Consider the following 15,693-nt stretch of genomic DNA (forward strand, 5'->3'; position numbering starts at 1 on the left):
GTGCCCCGATGTGGTACTTCCCAAACAAAAAGATTCAGAATTCTCTATGTGCAGTCACTTCTTTCCACCAATGCTAACAGCTTTTTGGTTTTTACTTTTTGAAACCCCTTGGGTTATATTTACAGTATGAAGATTAAAAGACCAGTGCAACATTATTCTTATAGAAGGACTGATTTAAATTGGAAATGGAACTAGGTATTGAGCAGTTACAAAGGCTAAAAGCTAGAAATAAGGTCTTAGGAAAAGGCATAGGTATTTGATATTTTTGTAATATAAAAGCAGGATTTGGAGGAAGGATTATAGAGCAGGAGTGAGGAAGAGAAGAAAGAATGAGGTGATAGATGGCAAACCCAAAAGAAGCTTGTATTTTGCTTCATTTTAATCAGGGATTAGATATATTTGTGAACACTGAAATTATAATGAGGCAGGATGGAATTGAACAGAATAGAAGCTGAGATTTGAAAATTTTAATGTTTTTTCCTAATAGAAATGTGACAGCTGATGAGGGATGAAGAGGAGGACCTGAGCAATTAAAAGAAGGGCTTTAGATCTCCTGGCTGAGACTCAGGGAGAAACCATGCAAAGGAGACCATGATGAAAAGGACACAGAAGGGTCCATCGTCAGGACAGTGAACTCAGAGGGGACAATCTCATTACATCAGGCACTGGGAAGGCATGGGGGACAGAGAATGCAGATCGTTGGCCAGAGCACAGATGTGTCTGCTTTCGATTTTCTCTGGAGTCTTAAGTGTGTATATTTACAAAATATGTAACTTTCAACAAAATATTTAGCATTCATTCTCTCATCACATCCCAGTAGCATTCTTCTGAAGCAATTAGGAGAAATATCCTGACTCTCATTTTACAGGCAGTAAAAACTGAGGCATATAGATAAGATATTCCAGCTCACATCGAAGGGAAGAACTAGGAGTAAATTACAAGTCCACTGATTTCAAGTCCACCTGTCTTCCTGCAATGCTTTTTCTGTGGGAGTTGCATGCCCTCCCCCATCCTTTTCCTGGACCCAGGCAGAGGGAAGAGATCTGTGGTCCATATCAAAATATCCAACTTTCTAAAAAATTAGATTGTCACCTTTAAAATCTAAAGTTGCCAGATAAAGAAAACAGTAAACTTCCTCTATCTTCACACAAAGGACAGAACCAAGAGGAGAGAGTGAAAGCTACAGGGAGGCAAATTTCCATTCATCATAAAAAACAAAGAAAGATTTTTAATACTTAAACTTTCCAAAAATAGAGTAGTTCCTTTACTAACAATGAGTTCTCTGTTATAAGAAATATTCAGGTAAAGATAGTATACCATCTGTGAGGGGCATCATAGACAGATTTTGACCTTGTTTAAAAGTTGGACTTCATGGCATCTAAAGTTTCTTCCAAAGATTCTAGGGCTCTTTGGTTTTGTTTTTCATAGTCTTAGACTCATACTGTCTTCCATCTGACATCCACTAGAACAGAGAGATCATCTGCTGAGTCAGAGGAAAACAGGAAGAGAAAAAACAGTAATAACAATAAGGCTGATAATCCATCCCTCTCCCTTTCAAATGTAAAGACTCAAAATAGGAGTATTTTTCTGGCAACTGGAAACATTTTCTCTTGTTCTTTGACAAATTTCCTGTAGGTCAGATAGATTTAATCTGCCTGTTCTCTATGGATGGATAGCTCCACAGTACATGGAAATTCTGATAGAGATGTTTATATTTCTGACTGTTTGAGACACAGCTTTTTAATATCCAGGAAATTTGTAAAAATTTCATTGGTATTACTTGAAAATAGTAGTGATGACAGCATCCCATGTGCTTGATTCTCTCCTGAATCAAAGCATGTGAAATAGGAAATTTTAGTAGCTAGTTGAACAGTCCTTAAAAACCCAAAACTTCAGATAATATTTGAGCTATAATCAGTGGATTTTATTGAGTCTTCACTACATTTCACTCTCCGTAAAGTTTCACTAGAGTTAGACCTACTGGACTCAATTTAGGTTCATTATCAACAAGTTATGGCCAATGGATCTAATTTCTTTATTTAAAAGGATGATTAAATCAGATAGCCTTAGCTGCAAGAAGCATAGCAAACACAAACATGGTATGCATGGACTTTAGCAAGGGCTTTAATGAAGTCAGTCACCAGGATGTTAACAAAAGCCTGGAATATTGGACAGAAAGCAAGAATATGTTAGGCAGAGGATCACAATTTTAAAATATCCAGACCCAAATGTTACTAAGCAATATTAGTTAGAAGGCCTTCTTCCCCTTAGTTCTGGCATTAGTTTCTTCAAATCATTTTCTAAGTCTAAGACAGTCACTCGTCACATCTTCAGATAGCACAAAGCTCAAGATGGATGATAAGCATGCTCAATATTAGAATCAAACTCCAAAATGGTTTTTAGACTGGACCAAGAAATTGGGCTTTATAAGATGAATTAATACGTGTGCATTTAGGACTGGAAAAGCAACCAAGCCTGAAAAAATGAGGTGATGATATGATCTAGTCCAGCGGCAGCATGACGCATGATGAGGACGTAAGGATTTTAATTGACAATAAACTGAGTTGGAGTAAACACAGTAATGGGACCACCCCCCGCCCCAAATGAGACTGTGTGTGGTATTGTGTTTATAATAAGAAGTATACATATCAGAGCTCCTGAACCCTTGTACATTCCTAAGTAATAAGAGCACAAGGAGCATCTTCTGTTCTGAGTGACTCTAGGTGGGCTCTTGGAAGACTCCTGTAGGACCAAGCCATGGTTAAAGGTTTAGAATTTTTAGCCCTACCCAACATTGTCCAGAGAAGGGAGAGGGTCTGGAAATGGAGTTAATGATCGATTGCACCTGTATAGGAAGCTTCCGTAAAATTCCTAAAGCACAGGGAGAGAGGAGCTTCCAAGTTGGGGAACACGTCTAGACACTGGGAGAATGACACACCAGTTCCAGGGAGACAGATGCTCCCGTGCTCCGGACCCTCCCAGACCTTGCCCTGTGTATGTATCTCTTCATCTGGCTGTCCATCTACAGCCTTTATCATATCCTTTAATAAACTGCTAAACATTAACAAGTATTTCTGAGTTCTATGAGCAATTTTAACAAATGATTAGATCCAAGGGGAAGGAAGGAGTTCATAGGAACCTCTAATTTGTAACCAAGTCAGACAGAAGTTGTGGGTAAACTGGGAACCTACTATTTGTGATTGGCATCTGAAGCAGGGGACAGTCTCATGCAACTGAGCCCTTAACCTATGTGATCTGACACTAATCTCCTGATAGATAGTGTCAGAATTGAGTTCAGTTGTAAGGATACCCAGCTGGTGTCTCAGAATTGCTTGGTGGGGGGAAAAAAAAAAACCACATATCTAGGGTCAGAAGTGTTGTGATTATGGTCATAGTATGAGAGCAAAAGAGAAACACAGGAGAACTGAGGTTTTCAGTTAAAGATGGTAATCACAGAAGCAAACCATCGAGAATAAAGAAATCATGAGGCTGCATTTCCATGTTCAGACAATTCCTAGAGGGTTGCATTTTTGCTTTAGATTTTTCAATTTTTAAAACTGCTTTTTTAAAAGGGAACTCAGGAAGAAAAACAGTGAGGATAAGCCTTAAGCCCCAACTGACTGAAGAAACATTGAAGGGCATGGGACGTTTTAACCCAAAGAGAATATGATTACCATCTTCAAATGGCCTGGATATATTAACACAGATATTAAATTTGTACAATAAGGCTTCAAAGAGTGGAACTGCTAGAATTATTGAAAGGCAGATAAAACAGAGAGATTTTAGTTAATTTAAAGGCCAAAAGTATGCAAAGATTTAATAGATTGCCCACTGCAAGTTTTCAATCACTGACCGATGCCCAAGTGAGGTTGCTGTAAAATCTATGCAGCCAATGACATTTGGACTGTGTAAACAAACACAACAAAGCCACAACAGAACAAACTCTTCTCACGCCGGAAGTGTACTATTCTAAGATAGATAAGTGAATGCCAGAAGACTAATGCTCAATTTCCTCCCTTTCCAATTTACCAAAATCATTTATTCTCTCTCTACCTCTATTTTCGTGCCTGTGAAATGAGGGTAATTCCTTTTGCCATCTCAGGCCAGATGGGAAAGTCTGTAATGAGTTTGGAGCCTAGAGTATTTTCACTATAAATTCTCCATGTGTTTGATACTGTTTTTCAGAAGGAAATTCAAAGTTTTCTACTTGAATGGAATTGGGTTCAAAGTTTGGGAGGGTGCTCTCAAATTACTTTTTTTTTTTTTTTCCTCTTCTGAAAATAAAAGTGGGATGTGATTTGGACCAATCGGTTTCCTTAATGGTGTAAATAGCAATACTGCTGCCGGATGTTCCCAAGGCTTTACATGAATTGTGTTCAGCTAACCCAGGAACTCCCAGGTTTTACTTAAATACATTGGCCTGCTACCAGCTCATCCATCATTCCAGGCTCTAAACAAACAAAGGCCAACCTGCCAAGGCAGAGCTGAATAGGAGGCCACAACTTGGGGATTAAGACCAATTCCAAATTACACTTTCAATACTGTTCAAATATTACCTCCGCTTTTAACAATATTTTTTCTTGGATGTAATATTTCTTTTCTCAGACCCTTTCATGTCTCAGACCCATTTGCCCAGAAACAGCACAAGTCAATTATTGAAAAAAAAAAAAAAACTCTGAAAAGAAATGGATGATAGCACAGGGAATTCTTCCATGACTTAAACATAAGAGGGAAGGAGACACAATGGAAAATAGCAAGTCAAAGGCGACCTCCACGAAATGCTGAGATTTTTCCATTTTGAAATACCTAGCTTCTGAATTAAACACCCCTCAGTGTTGCTATAATGGCTGCAAATGACAGAAAGCTTTTATTTTTGACATCCTCCTTTCTTTTGCTGATAAGGTGAGTTTTCTCCAGTTTCTTTTTCTTTTTTTGTTTGCTTAAATCAGAAAATAAATAAATAAATAAAACAATTCTGCTAGCATAGAGAAAAATGCAAATATTAGGCTATTTGGTGAGGGCCTCTGAAAATGTTCAACTTTTTTAGCAAATAGTGATAGAGGATAAATTGCATTAATTTTGTAAAGTATGACAAGGGCTCTGAAAAGGAGAATAATCTTAATGCATAATCATGTGGGTAGGTTGTCAGAATACAATGAAAATAAATACCATTCTTTCTCAAAGATATACAAATTATGCATCTGAGCACAAGTTCCTAAATAGCCCCTAATACTCTGTCAAGAGAGATAACTTACAGCAGACACTTGTTGTTTAATGAGGATTTATAATTGCAGTTGAATGATATCATTGATTGGGGATATAAGCATCAGCTATTTTCTCAGCATTAGATTTTCTTATTGCTTCCCCCACACTCTTCCTACTTATTTTAATGTGAATAGAGACATAGCTGATACTCTCAGTACCTCATCTCTAAGAACCTAAGGTCTACAAAAGGATCTCTCAGTGTTTCCTGGTTCAGCTACAGCACAGTCCACGTACAGAACTAAAGTTATAAAGACCTCAGCAGGACTCAAGAATGTCATCAGGTAACAACTCTCATGCACAAGAGGAGAAACGAGACCTTTAAATTCACTCATAATGACAAGAAACATTATTGTTAGATCTTCAAATTTTACAAAAGGAAACATCAAGTCATGGCATTCTAGAGTCATTTGCACACCATTATCCAGATAGAAATAAAATGTCCAAACATCAAAAATGTTGAGCTATTCAGTATTACATAGATCAAACCTGGGTTTCTTTTTTAACTAATTTTATTTTGCTTTACTATAGCTAGTTTCAGTTGTGGACTACAGGGAAAATGTATAAAACCCCAAGTGGACATTTGGCAACTGTCACAGTCTGTTCAGGCTGTTAGAAGAAAATACCATAGATTAGATACCTCATAAAACAACAAAAATACAGTTCTGGAGGCTGTGAAGTGCAAGATCAAGACGCAGGCAGATTTTGATGAGGCAGTGTCTGATGAGGGCCGGCTTTTTGGTGTGTCCCCATGGGGCAGAGAGCCTCATGATCTAAGCACTTTCTAAAGGCCCCATCTGTAAATACCTTCACTCTGGGATTAAGTTTTTAACATATTTTGGTAGGGTTGGAGGGGTGGGATGGGATACTAGCATTCTGTCAAATGGCAGCACCTATTTGATCTAGGTATTTGATTCATGTAGATCAATTAAAATGGGATGTGATCAGAGGTTGGCCAACTTCTTCTGTAAAGGATCAGAGAGCAAATATATGTCTTTTGAAAGCTACAAAGTCTCTGCATCTCTGTGGCAACTAATCAGCTCTGCCACTGAAAACAGCCGCAGGTTCTATGTGGAGGAGATGGGCTTGGTTCCAATAAACCTGAATTTGCCGAAACAGGTGATGGTCCAAAGTTAGCCTACTGGCTGTATTTTGTTGATCCCTAATGTAGATAATCAAAGTAGCTGAATCAAATATTTAGAATTGTATAGAACCTGAGCGAGTCATAGGTTCAGGCAGTTGTAGAGGCATATATCACCTCCAGTTTTGTACATAATACAACGAATTTCAAAATGATTAAAAGATTTTCCTCCAGCCATACAGTGTAAACAGTTTTCCTATTCGTTTGAACAATGATAAATTTTTCTAAGTGCACAAAATGGAATATCCTGATCACCAACAAATCCCCAAATACTAATCTAAAAATAGATCAAAGCAAAGAGGATTTAGTCTTAACAGTTTTGAGTTGGTCCAACTAAGGCCAAAGATTGCTACTTTTGAACTAAACCATCACAATTAAATTCCTTGTTATCTATTCAAATAAATTTTGCACTATAGAAACTCAACTTAGAGATTTATCCCTATCAATATGGTTTGTGTAATAAAAAGAGAGAAATTGCAAAAGCAGTCAAAAAGCATTTGTTGAATAATGAGCCTGTTGCCATAGGGCAAGTATTAAGACCTAAGAGTCATGGAAGCTGTGATCCCTGAAAAAGTTTACATTCAACTTTAGATTGTGGTTCATCTCAACACACATTTATTAAGCAGTTATTATGTGCCAGGCAAAAATACATATGGCACTGTCCATTGTGAAGAAGCTCACAGACCAGTGGGACCATGAAGAAGAGCATGTCAATATTTGCACCTCTCTGCATGTTTCCCTTCTAGTCTGTAGCACAAAACATGCTCATTGTCATACTGTTTTTTTGCCCATGCTTTTCTCTTTTTCTGTAGAGCAGTTTCTCTCACTAATGCTGCATTATATGTAAGTGCATGGGGAAGGAGCACAGGCAATTTTTAGGTAAGATTCTTAGAGAACTTGAAAAATGAGTTGAGATTATTATTCAGGCAAAGATGGGAGACATCGCACCACCAAAACAGGAAAGCGCATGCCTGAGGATGGTGTCATGAAACAGCCTAGATGCACTATAAACTACCATCATAATAGGCAAGAAAGGGAACTACGAAAGATGGGGAGGGAGAGTTGCGGGGCCAGGTCACAGAGGGCCTAATGTACCCATGCATAATTATCAAGTGGCCATTTGTACAGTTCAAGTTTTTAAAATCTGTGGCAATTTGATGTACACCTTACATCTACCAGGTACCAATGCCATTCAATACCCACTTGAAGATTCTGGTGTGCCTCCTATGCTTGGAGAATGCAAAAGAGAAGTTTGACAGAAATAAGAAGAAAAAAGCTAAAGATTCTTACCCAAGTTGTTAGCCATTAGTGATTTGGTGTTTGATATGAAGCCCTAGTTCTCTTTCTCCCCTAAATTCTTTCATAAAATTTATATTACTGCTAATGCTTTCTAAAGTTAGATTTGTTTTCTAAAGATTTCACAAATGCAGAGTTTGTCCTCAAGGCTGATGCCAGCTCAAGAGCAGAGGTTCTCAGTGGATGCCAGTCATATATATATATATATATATATATATATATATATATATATATATATATATATACTGGTTTTACTGAGTACTTCCTATTGTCAGGACCTGGGCTCAGTGCTATAGTTAGAAAGATGAATTCTACCTAGGGAGACAAATACAAACAAATAATGATCAGAGCACTGATTTGTAAAACAAAACAAACAAACAAACAAACAAAAACCAGAGAGGCGTATACCAGTGATACAGAAGTACTGAGGAGGGAATGATTAATTTTACTTAGGGAGGTCTCAAGAAGGCTTACCAGAAGAGATGATATTCAAGCTGACCTTTGAAACATAATTGAGGGTTGCCAAAAAGACGTGAGTTGGGAAAGTCATTTGAGAGAAAGAAAAACCACAAATGCTTGGAGGAAACAGTGTGTTTTAGAAGACTGTATATAGATTTGTGTGCTTGAAACTCAGGTTGTGTGAGGTTGATGAGACAGTTGCCAAATCATGACATCATGAACAGCAGGTATGTGAGCAAAAATTGTTGAATGGAAGTCCAGTAAGAAGAAATAGGATCAATGGGATCAATATATATGACTTGATCTAAGCACTGAAGAATGGTAACATTACCATAAGCCAATCAATGAAGAGTCCCAATCATGTTTTTTATCACTTGTATATCCTCTTCGGTATTTAGTAAATGGTGAGAATAAGATGGGTGTACACATGTAATTTGATGTATTGATTGACTAATGGCCATAAATACCACTAGAACCTGTCTTCAAAGGCCCTCCAACTACCTAACCACAAGATTTTTAGATGAAAATATATTCTAAATAGTCATCAGTATGAAAGATTGCTCACAGATGCTTCAAAGATTTAGGAGGATCTTATAAGATACATATATACATGTACATACACACACAGCTGACCTTGAACAACATGGGTTTGGACTGTGTGGGTCCACTTATGAGTGATCTTTTTCAGTGAACATATTGGAAATTTTTTGGAGATTTTTAACAATTTGAAAAACATTCTCTATTCTCTAGCTTTATTATAAAAATACAGTATATAATACATATAACATACAAAACATATTTTATCAACTACTTATACTATTGGTGAGTGTTCCCATTAATATTAGGCTACTAGTAGGTAAATTTGGGGGAGTCAAAAGTTATACATAGGTTTTTGACTATACAGGGGTCAACATCCCTAACCCCCACATTGTTAAAGGATCAACTATATAGTCAGTGTTCAGAGGCCTGCCTTCTAGAACTCTGGGTCACGTATTCTACCCAACTCCTTGCTTATATTTTAAGATACAACAATGCCTAAATCATGCAGCTCACTCCTTCCATAGTCATTAAAAATTTATTTTTAAAATATCCATTGAGTACCTACTCTATAACAGATAAAGATGATGCTGTACTCTGTTTATTGGTATATAAAGATTACATAAAATAATGATAAAAACCTGAATATAAAACACGTCAAATATGATTATATTTTTTGGTTTTATCATATATGTATATTATATATGTGCATGTGTTCACAGACACACATAAGCCAAACTCTGATTCCATTTAGGAGAACTTTGTATCTATTGTGTTTCTCATGCTATATAGCTCAAAATCATTTATTAAAATCAACAGGAAAATTCAAAATGATTGAGCATTAGCTTTCTTTTTATGCTCTCCAAACACGAGAAACAGTGCATTAATCTCAAAACCTTGGCAACATTAGAAACAACAGATTCTAATCAATTTTTAATGTGAAATACCCCCACGCTCAGAACACATCAGACATGTTTTTCTTAAAGGGACAGATAGGCCAATAATTTCCTCCATGCAATGAAATTGGTCCACTTTCTCAAAGAGTTTAGGGCCAGACTACCAGCCTCTGTACTGAAATCGCAGAATTTTGTCTTCAAGAGGAAATAAATCTCTGTCCTGCTGGCTGCTGTTATCCCAGTTTCAAATCCCATTTCAGTTTATCCATTTTAATCGAAATATTTATGTTGTTTATCTTTGCCAAGAAGGTTTGTAATCCCCCTCATTAAGATTTTGAATAGATATTGCAAGTCTTAGAGCAAGAGCCACTAAGAAGCAATTTAAAATAACAACCATGTCAGCCTTATAGGTTGTGTTGGACTGGAGGAAAGAGATAAGAACATAATATTAATAAACAAGAAAATTTCAACTCCCAACTGCTTCACCATTATTTTAATCCATGGGTTTAACATCTTTTTGTACAAAAACTGTATTAAAGATCTTTAATATAGAACAAGGTTATATGATGGATAATGTTTAAGAAAATATCAAACATATTTTAAATGTTTATAGCTTTCATGTCCATTGTGGTTCAGATTAACACAATATCTAAGCCATTTCCCAATAATATTAGCATCAAGTTTATAGTTGTTGTCTGTTACACTCTGAGGAAAGTGTGGAATTAGAGGGCCAGAAGCAGTAAATAGGATGGAGAAGTAGAATCCACAGGAACCATCACAAGGTACGTCACCTGGGGGTAAATTCTTTTTATAGGAGAAAAAGTGGGACATTTCTTGGAGGATTTTGGAAGACTCTGAAGAATCTTTTAAATCAGTACTGTCATTTAATTCAGTAAGATGCCCTAATAGTAAATTCCATGTCAGTATATTAACTAATCTGTAGTTGACCTGAAAGGGTTAATGCTATCTGAAATGGTGCTGATAGTTTGGGGATATGGGGTTCAAATTAACAACACATTCAATTTTACTTTCTAAAATTATATTGTTTTAACCTTCTCCTTATATATATAGGTAGATTTCAACTCCTGTTTTCCACTATTGCAACCCAAGCTTTACCTATCTATCTATGGATCAATTGATAGGTAGATAGGTAGGTAGACAGATAGATACAGCTTTACTTTGTCTGACCCTACAGACCTCAGACCTTTATTTCAATCCAGCTTTTTAAGTAAGAATGTGTGAGATTAATCACATACTTGACCATATCAAGACCTGATATAAATATACCTTTTGTCACAGTTCTACTTACTCTTACCACCAGGCTCTCTATTCACAGACTTGTCATTTATTTGTGGGTCTTTTATCCACACTTAGCTTTTCTCAATTTTACAAAATGTACAAACTTAAGTAAAGTCAGTATCATTAAAGAAAAAGGTTAGGAGATGTGTTTTTAGATTAAAAGGTAAGACATTGGGAGATCGGCATCCAAAAGAGTCAGAGAGAATAAGCGTAGGGAACAAGCGCTGGAGCCACCTCAGGAAGAAAACACTGTTTCCTCTAAAGTGATGACGTGACCCAAAGGCACTTGGTGACCAGGGCATGCTGATTCATACGCATGTTCGCACTTGAGTACTGGCCCAGCTTTGCTAGGCAGCTTTACCTAAGTAAAAAGTAAAGGCCTGGTATGCTTTCCACCACTGCTCTCATTTATACGTGCAAAGCTAGTGCATTTTCAAGAGCTCACATTTTCTCTCACACTCACAGCCTGTCCTTTAAGGGTACCACTGCCAGTGGGGTGGCACCTCTCCTGTAACAGTGACAATAACAATGGCCTAAATGATAACAGACATATGGTTGTGGACTTCTGAAGGAGATTATAAATGATCTAATCCAATGCTTTCCAAACATCATTTCTCTTTAACTGCAGAATCCTTTCAACAAAGAGAAGTTTACTCAGAATACTAATTAAATCAGGTAAATGTGGAGCCACTCTGGTGAGCCGAGAGACCAGTGTCTTCCCCCAGGATGGCCCTGAGCCGGGGTGCACATGGAGGACAGTGTGAACCTCACAGGAGCATTGCCCCTGCCTCACAGTGGCAGTTCGCTGAATGGCCATCGTGTCCTCTTGTTTTATTTAACAGATGAAGGAAACAAGATCCTTGGAAATAAACCAACTTCTCTGAGACCAGAGATGGTGACAGAGCTGTCAATCTATTTTTTTCAAAATATGAAAACTGCATTTTCACAGTAATTTCTAATTTTTCTGAGCACTTCTAAGTTGATTGGACTATATTTCATTTGATTGTCACAGTAACCTTGTAGCCCAAGCAAGGTTGATTTTTTTCTCATCCCAGTTTACACATGAAAAACTGAGGCTCAGAGAGGTAAAGATTTGTCCCAAGTGAACTTTTGTAATGGGTGATGGTGGGGTTAAAATGTCGGTCCTCTGACCACTACTCAGTGGTTTGCCCCTTGTGCAATGCCCTCATGATTCACATAGAAAAGTTATTCATAAATATCAAATAACTAAAGCCAAAGAGGCTACCACATGCTTTTCAACTAACTTAGGCCTTTAAGATAAAAACAGGAGTAATTACTATTAAGAATTAGGCATTAATATTAAGGTATACTAGGATTAAATAATATATAACATTGCAAAGTGGTAAATGGGGTGTCTCAGCAAATCTCAATCAATTACAGCTTAGTTCAAAACAAATAGCTTTCTCATTTATCTCGAATCTGTTTTTGTCTTATATGGAACTTTTTTAAACATCTAAAACCCTTAACACTTCCTAAAGTGTCAAGTTCCCACAGTTTTTCACTGCTTCTGGTTTCCATCTGCCTGAACGAAAGGCAGAAAACAAACCACTGAGTTAGCCATCATCAATCCACGACGCTACAAAGGGCCCGGTCAGCAGAACTGGTGACGGGAAAGCCCCGATTTCCCTGAGGCCCGTTCCGTTCTCCAGTTCCCCTGCTTCTGCCTCTCTGCTCTCCTCTACTTTGATATGGAACCTTGAGCGTGGCTCCCTGTGCTCTACAAGTTGAAATCCAACTGGCTCTCTTCACAATGGTGGTGCAATCCACTTCACTTTCTCCATCGTTTAGAATCTGAAATCATTCTCCTTGGGGTGCAGCTCATATTTCAGAGATTTAAACTTTTTCTTTCACAGAGCTTGACAGAAACCACAAGGGAGAAAAGATTATGGCCACACCATATGTCTGTTTCTCCATGACTGTGTGTGTGTGTGTGTGTGTGTGTGTGTGTGTGTGTGTGTGTGTGTGTGTGTGTGTGTTCATGCGCACATATGTGTGTGTTTTCCAATGAGAGGGGAGTATATTTTCTCTTTTCAAGGAGAAAGGTTTTCCCCTCCCCTTAGGTTTCTAGCTGCTGGATGCTTGATTAATTTAAATCTACACATAACTGGTTCTTTTATTAATGATTCTGCCAGGTTTCCAGAACAGAGCAGGATTAACCTGCTCTGAATACAGATTGTTCTTTCTTAAAGGGGCCATTACCTTTTAATAAGAACACGAGAAGACATAGCATGGTGATACCATTGTTTGTTTATGGGGAACACCATGGTTTGTCTCCAAAAACTTTGAAATACAGTTGCCCACTGAAAGCTAAAGGGGCAAAACCCCCAAACTATGGCAATGATCAGCCATCTATGGGAACAAACTAAGATATTTCCCAAACATGTGGCAGTGAATTGGGAATGTCCGTAACTCTTGACTAAGGTGACTGGGGAGAAACTTCAGGAGGTGAAAGGAAGTTGAAATGGGACTGTAAATTAATTTAGCACAAATCTAGCAATCCCATTCCATTCATATGAACAGCAGGAGGTTTGTAAGTATAACCACAATTAAAAGGAGATAACAGAGACAGACACTGATGGTGGTCATCCAAGCACAGCTGGAGAGAGAGGAAGAGCTAGACCAGACCCACCTCATGCTAGGTAAGAAGACCCAATGCCTCCTGCCACCATCAAACTCATTCTGGATATAATTCCAGACTCACTACCACTTTGAAGAAGATGATAAGTGGGTCAGGCTGAAATACATGAGTATCACCCTGGATCTTGTGATTGGGTACGTGTAGGTGTACTCAAATCCAGTTCATGCAAGTCAGCATCAGACCTCCTCTCAGTGGACTCCTTGTTCAAAAGGTTGAGGCCTGCAGAGTGGAGGAGCAGAGCCTGGACCCAGCAAATTCTCTAAGATAAAAGTCACCTGTGTGCATCTGACCACAAGGCTAGCTGCCCTTCTGTACACAAGACAAGTTTGCTTTTTTATATTATATGCCTTTTGTGAACCACCACAAAGGCGAAACTCCTTCTACATATTCAGCTCCAGAATTGTGGACAGAATGAAATGGGAGTAGGTGCTTAATAATTCTTTGTTTGTTTTTTATACAGGCTCTCCTCTATGACACCTTTATGACTTGAGGGCCTCAAAAAGCATTCCATTTCATTGATATCCTAGTTTCTGAGACTTCACATAAATGGCATTTGGATGATACACATTATGACAAGAAAAATGTTCCAGCTTTTCTTAAGTTCACTGACAGCCACAAATAAAATTGCAAATCTACAAGACGCCGCAGAGACACAGTCCAGATCACCATCTTTAAACTTTATACAAGGTGAGCTAGTTCTCTCACGAAGATGGAATGAGATGGTTTCCAGCTTCAAGGATCTTACAGTATGTGGCAGGGGAATAGATACAGGGATAACCAATGACTCTTTGACCTCCCTGGTCTCTACAGGATGACTTAGGCTGTGATTTGACTGTTCTGGGTATTGCAAAGAGGTTGTGGGTTACATTTTTCTAAAGGGAGAGTAAATGACATCAGTATTTATAGCATATGCATGTGTATGCAGACTAATGTGATAAGTAAACTTTCCAGATATTGAAAGAGAGAGAGGTAAGGCAAGAAAGGGAGTTTAATACTTTGTTTTTAAGGAAGAGAAAAGATAAAGGATTAAATATTTCCCTTTGGTTGCTAGGTGTTCTCTTTGTTGCTCTCCTGGAACTTAAAACACCCACCAAAGAAACTGCAGACTAAAATGCTACCCTGATAGCAGCTTGGGGAGCTGTCCACCTCTCTCTGTTCCCACCAAACAGCATACAGTCCCCAGGGCTGAGATTTCCTCTAAATCCAGGAATTAGCCATGTGTCTCCATGGCAAGCCTGAAGTTCAATTCCAGGAATCAGAGTTGGCCTTCCTCCTAGTGCATTTAAAAGCCTCTCATAAGAACGATAGCCTGTCAGCGAGACAGACTCAAAGACCAGCATGAACATGGCATCTTCCAGCAAAGCAAAATTGTCCAGGAAAAGACATTTTGCATTTTGTAAGAAAGCTAAAGATTTAATAAAGTAGGAGAAGACTGAGGGGGGAAAACAAAGGTCAGAAATACAAAATAACATTTAAGGCCTTACATTTTCACAAAACACATGTTTAAGTAAAATTGAAAGGCCTGGAAGCAGGGATGCACGGTTCTAACACCGGGTTTCAATGTCCAGTTTTTTCAGCATCAAGCTTTTGAATGACCTCTGATCATATGAATAACAAAAAAAAATTAAGCCAAATGACAGATTTCACTTAATATTTGGCTGAGCAAAGCAACTGACCCCTCTAAAAGTACCTTTTGAAATAAGAAACTAACTTTCCAGGAATCTGTGTGTCCTAGAAATACTACTGGACTTTATGCTCCCCTGTTTTGGCTACCTTAAGAAAATTAAATTTCTAAAATGTTTCCACCAGAGGGCAGTAAATAACAAACAAACAAACAAACAACCTGTTTACTGAACACAACTGCTTCTGAAACTGGATATAAACAAATTTTATTTTCCCATTAACCTGCATTATAGGCTCAGAGACTTTTCAGTGCTGAAAATGTTTATTTGATCCCTCCTCCTGGACTTCTCTTTAATGTTCTCATTCTCTGTCACTAAAAGCATGGCCTATAAACAATCCCAGAATGAAACAGGGGAGGCAGCTTTTATAAAACGAAAAACCTTCCTTCACCTATTCTGTCCATTCACCCAGGGCCTGCCTGGGTCTGAAATTCCAACACTGCTGATGAAGGGCCTGGGTGG

The 15,693-nt window shown here is 38.0% G+C and overlaps 1 long non-coding RNA gene across 1 annotated transcript in view; it reads left to right on the top strand.

The window, feature by feature from the left end:
* Nucleotides 1–502: 502 nt before the first annotated feature.
* The window catches only part of LOC118972259 (uncharacterized), a 29,462-nt gene continuing 14,271 nt past the window's right edge, over nucleotides 503–15,693 (top strand). The window contains exons 1-2 of the long non-coding RNA XR_005061110.2: nucleotides 503–4,902; nucleotides 14,010–14,236. This is a non-coding gene — a long non-coding RNA (uncharacterized lncRNA). The remainder of the gene's footprint in view (nucleotides 4,903–14,009; nucleotides 14,237–15,693) is intronic.

Source organism: Manis javanica, chromosome 8, assembly GCF_040802235.1.
Source record: "Manis javanica isolate MJ-LG chromosome 8, MJ_LKY, whole genome shotgun sequence".
Lineage (NCBI taxonomy): Eukaryota > Metazoa > Chordata > Mammalia > Pholidota > Manidae > Manis > Manis javanica.